Source organism: Chelonia mydas, chromosome 25, assembly GCF_015237465.2.
Source record: "Chelonia mydas isolate rCheMyd1 chromosome 25, rCheMyd1.pri.v2, whole genome shotgun sequence".
NCBI classification, from domain to species: Eukaryota; Metazoa; Chordata; order Testudines; family Cheloniidae; genus Chelonia; species Chelonia mydas.
Window position 1 is genome coordinate 496,952 of NC_057858.1, and position 5,822 is coordinate 502,773.

Below are 5,822 nucleotides of genomic sequence, written 5' to 3' on the forward strand. Positions count from 1 at the left end.
TGCCTCACGCCAGGCTAGGCTAAGCTGGGTGCTGATCACCAGCGGTAACTGCAGAGAGGACAGGCCTTTATACAAAGTGGCATGGGATCTTCAGTGGCCACAAATGGCTCAGACTTCATGTGTATGGCTCATCCAAAAGAGCAGCACAGCCTTCCTCAGCCTCCCCCCCACCTCACCCCCATGCTGGATCAGTGGCTGTATATGAGTGATGTCTCCTACTGAATCACCAACACCACTTCCTGGACATTATTGCTTTTCCTTGGAAAGCTGGTGCGGTGGCTAGAGCACTGCTCTGGGCATCAATAACCCAGCCAGAGATTTGCTAACTACCTGTGGCTAAAAGAAAAGGAGGACTTGTGGCACCTTAGAGACTAACCAATTTATTTGAGCATGAGCTTTCGTGAGCTACAGCTCACTTCATAGGATTCATACAGTATGCATCCGATGAAGTGAGCTGTAGCTCACGAAAGCTCATGCTCAAATAAATTGGTTAGTCTCTAAGGTGCCACAAGTCCTCCTTTTCTTTTTGCGAATACAGACTAACACGGCTGTTACTCTGATACCTGTGGCTAAGTCACTCAGCGGTTTCAAAGGCAGCGAGGATTCGGGTGCTCTGATGAGATGCTGTGATGTAAAATTAGAAGCATCTTTAGAATATTTGAACCTTAATCCTTCTGTGCTTCCATTTTCTGCACCTGTAAAATGGGTGTAATTACACTTACCTTTTTCAGAGTGCTTAGAGCTCTGCATGTGAAAAGTTCTATCTAAAGTAAATCTCTGCTTGACCCTGCTTAGCATGTGAGATCTGAGTTGGAGAAAGTGGTGTAATAAAACAGTAATAGTGTCTGTCAGCATGTAAAAATTCCCTTTTGTTGTGTATTGCTGAGTCTACTCATACACTGAGGAGCTTGCAAGGAGGTTAAGGGCAGCTTTGAAATCATCCACATGGGTGTAGGGTAGATAAAAGGCCAATATTCAGGAAAAATCCCCAACATGACGTTTGTATAAACATATATACGCACGCAGACAGCTTCTCTGTCTTCAAACAGCTCATGTTACATCCTGCAGTCACACTTCATACAGGTGGCATTATATAGGAGCGACCGAGTCCCCTTTTCTGTGGTTGATTGAGAACAGTAATACAGGATTACATATATAGCACGCTGAGCACCTACAAATGAACTTCTGAGACCCTTGCATCAATAACTGCAGGGCTGTATCAGACCACTGGTCTGCAGTCTGGACTCCCGCTGCTTTACTTTTAATCATTATTTATTAGATCTATTTTGGTAGCACACAGGAACCCCAGTCAAGGATTGGGGCCCCACTGTTCTAGGCACTGAACAAACTGGTAATGAAGAAAACAGCACCTACCTCGGGTCAGAGAGCTTACAACCTACGTGATACAGAATGTAATCGTAAAAACAACGAGGAGTCCGGTGGCACCTTAAAGACTAACAGATTTATTTGGGCATAAACTTTCATGGGTAAAAAACCCACTTCTTCAGATGCATGAATTATTGGGAGTGGACCACATCCACCCTGATTGAATTGGCCCTGTCAATACCGGTTCTCCACTTGTAAGGTAACTCCCTTCTCTTCGTGTGTCAGTATATTTATGTCTGCATCTGTAATTTTCACTCCATGCATCTGAAGAAGTGGGGTTTTTACCCACGAAAGCTTATGCCCAAATAAATCTGTTAGTCTTTAAAGGTGCCACCGGACTTCTCCTTGTTTTTGTGGATACAGACTAACATGGCTACCCCTCTCCCCCGCCCCCCCCCCAATACTTGACACAATGTAACCGTAAATATTCAGCAGAGGTGCTAGGCTGAGAGCTTCATTCCATACCAGATCAAATCACTGGACCACCTAGAGCCAGATCTTTGCTGTGCTTATTCAAGCAACTCTCATCAAAGTCAGGGGAAGTTTTCTTCGGCTAAGGATAGCAGGATTGAGTTTCCCTGGTCTGCTAGTCTGCCTTGGCAATAGCCAGTACCCAGTGCTTCAGGTGAAGGTTAAATCCACATAATGCCCCTGACTGGGCACATGAGGGATTCAGATAGGGAGCAGAAAAGTCCTCTTCAACCCTCCAAGTGATAAGCTGATGTGTTGAATTGCTTATGGTGTAGTTCTCTGTGTAACATTTCCTAGGTGATCAGAATAATCTTCAAATGTGTAATTTATAACATGAGGATCTGCACTAACTTCCTGAGACTCCCATATTACCTTCACAGTGAGTTTGTCTGGCTGCTTCTATTTTTAAGCTGCCAAATGGAACATATCTGGCCTAGGTTTGCTTGCAAGTGATGCTGTTCTCAATAGCATAATCATGAATACTGGGCTCAGCTGCTAGGCTTTCAAATCCTGACAAAATCTGTGGGTCACTTGTCCCACAAGCTTTCTGGACTTTGAGCAGGGGAGTACAGTCAGGTTCAGACACTGGTGTACATTTTTGTGAATGCTCATTGTGAGGACTGTATTGCCCTTGCAGATATCTAAGGGGTATGTATTCAGATGGGCTGAAGCCTGTCCTTCGTGTTGGAGGTGCACTCTGTACCCACCAATGAGCCTGCTTTTTTGTACTTGCAAATGAGTTCTGGCCCAACTCCACAAAAGGACATAGGAGCCGCAAGGCTCAGTGTCTCGGTGCCTAACTTTTAGGTACCTAGCAAATCACCAGCACACCACTGTGATCCATAAAGCCTGAGTTGGCAGGCAGGTTTCTGATACAGTGAATAGGTGCTTTAGAATGCGATCCACAGCATGCGAGGTGGGGAGCCACCTAAGGTAGCCAATGGAAGATGCCAGCAAGCAGGAGGGGTGTGCTAAGCCCTGCACCCCCATGGAGATAGAGACCAACGTCTGCTTAGCAATCCCCAAATGCAAACTCCTGTCCAGGAGTCCAGCAGCTTAGGTGCCTGTTTCTTATGAGAACGAGTTAGGTGCCTGCCTCCCTCCACATAAAATGGACAGAGGAGGAAAAAAACAAAAAAACAAAAAACAGATCATGTCAAACTAGCTTAATATCTTTTTTCAGGATTACGAATTTGGTTGACAAAGGTAAACCGTTGATGTAATATATAGCAGAACCCCATTTATCTGATCTAATTGGGACTGGGGCCAGATCGGATAGTCAAAAATTCTGATTATCCAGATAATGGGAAAGTGTGAGGCTGCAGTGCCATCTAGCAGTCACAGGAGGGACTGCCTTCTTCTGGACTTCTGTGCTCTGGTTATTCAGTTAATAAGGAGAGCCAAATAATTAGGGCCCTAACAAATTCACGGCCATGAAAAACATGTCACGGACTGTGAAATCTGGTCTTCCCCCATGAAATCTGATAGTATAGGGTAAAAGCATACAAAAGATCAGATTTCATGGGGGAGACCAGTGTTTCTCAAATGGCGTTCCTGACCCAAAAGGTAGCCGTAGGGGAGGTCACGGTATTTCCACGCCTACTTCTGCGCTGCCCCCAGAGCTGGGCGGCCAGAGAGTGGCGGCTGCTGACCGAGGGTCCAGCTCTGCGGGCAGCAGCGCAGAAGCAAGGGTGGCAATACCAGACCATCCCAGGCCATCCCTATATCTGCGCTGCTGCTGGCGGCGGCTCTGCCTTCAGAGCCGGGCTCCCGACCAGCAGCCGCCGCTCTCCAGCCGCCCAGCTCCGAAGGCAGCGCCGCCGCCAGCAGCAGCCAGAAGGGTAGCAGTGCGGCAACCCCCCCTACAATAACCCTGTGGCCACCCACAACTCCTTTTTGGGTCAGGACCCCTACGATTACAACACCATTCAATTTCATATTTAAATAGCTGAAATCATGAAATTTATGATTTTTTAAAAATCCTATGACCATGAAATTGATCAAAATGGACTGAATTTGGTTGGGCCCTACAAATAATGGAGGGTTGGATAAACAGGGTTCTACTGTACTTAGATTTCTGAAGAGTGGACAGAGGAAGAGCCACCACCCATCTTATAGCTTTTAGCCCAGTGGTTAGAAGGCTCACCTGGGCTGTGGGAGACCCACGTTCAATTCCTGCCTCGAGCTGAGTGGGGGAAAGGTGTTAGGATATAGATATTCAGGCCTGTCTGTAAAGGCCTGTACTCTAAGAATTTAGGTGTATTCTTATCACTTGGCTAGTTATAGAGGTATAAAAGAAAATCAAAATCACTTTCTGCCAGCGTAAGGTCCTTCTCTTACTGTGACAGTCTGAGGCCCTGTGCTTAGGCTAAGACCTTTGGCTAAGCAGCAGAGGCAGCCATAAGCTGGGAAGCGACCAGTCACCTCCTCACATTCCAAACTAGTCTCATTGAAAGAAGGTGCTATTGGGCTGTTAGGAATACAATCCTGTCCTGATAGTGCCTATCACCTCCAGGGAAAGGGAAGTGCCTAGAAAATGTAAAAGGAAACTTAGTTTGATAGCATCCTGTCTGGCAAGAACTCACTCATCAATAGCTGGGATGTGAAATCCTCATTTCTGTGTTTGTTCTATCACTGTAGTCCCTATTTCCCCATTGTTTGCCTGTATAATCTCTGTCTGGTTCTCTGATTGTTTCTGTCTGCTGTATAATTAATTTTGCTGGGTGTAAACTAATTAAGGTGGTGGGATATAATTGGTTAACTAATCACATTAGAATATGTTAGGACTGGTTAGTTAAATTTCAGGAAAATGACTGGTTAAGGTATAGCTAAGCAGAACTCAAGTTTTACTATATAGTCTGTAGTCAATTAGGGAGTGGGGGTGGGGAATGGGAACAGTGAATGGGGGTGGGGAAATTGGAATCATGTTTGGCTAAGGGCAGGAATGGGAACAGGGACACAGGTGTAAGGCCCTGTGGTGTCAGAGCTGGGAAGGGGGACACTAAGGAAGGAAACTGGAATCATACTTGCTGGAAGTTCACCCCAGTAAACATCGAATTGTTTGCACCTTTGGACTTCGGGTATTGTTGCTCTCTGTTCATGCGAGAAGGACCAGGGAAGTAAGTGGGTGAAGGAATAAGCCCCCTAACATCTTAGTGCCGTGACTCGGATGCATCGCATCAGATAGGTGAGTGGCAGCCTGTAAGTCCCTCTCCCCAACAGTCCGTGCAGCTGCTTGGAGGGGGTATCGCGAACTCTCGTGATGGTAGTTGTGGGTTCTGGCAAGCCAGGGTAAAGGATTTTTTGATTAAATGGATAAGGAAGAACCAGGGCCCATACCAGGTGCTGGGGTCAACCTGGGATGAGATTAAAAAGGAAATGGAGGAAGTGTTAGGGGACACAGAGGGATGGGGGTGGCTGAGGAGCCCACCCTCCTTGGTATATGGGTAGTGGAAGAAGGTCCCTGCCCATGGGGACTGGATGCCTTCCAGGGAAAGGAGGCATTTCAGTCTGCTTGTGAGAGGTTTGAAGTAAGGGCAGCATTATGGGAAGCTGCCAGGAATCTTTCAAGTTTGGTGCTGCTTCAGCAAGGGCTGCTGAAGGGTTGTAAATCAGTTAGGGGTAGTTTAAGATGATTTGGCACAACAGGGTTTAAAGTCAAAAGCAGAGTTAACAGACTACCTTTAGAGACTGGAGCTGGGACTTGGTCCTGTGGGAGTGGAGAGGAAAAAAAAATTTTCAAAGTGCAAAATGGCAGTGTTTGTAGGAGCAGGTAACAATCCCCACTCTTCTTCCAGAGCCAGAATGAGAACCTGAGGATAAGGGTTCCCAACTGTTTCAACCCAGGGAGCCTACTCTTGGCTCAGAGCTAACTATGTCCTTTTCTTCTTTTCCTTCTTCTTTTTCTCGGTTTACTTAATTTGCTGCTGGTAGCCTATACTTTAAACTGACCTGACAGGCTTAAT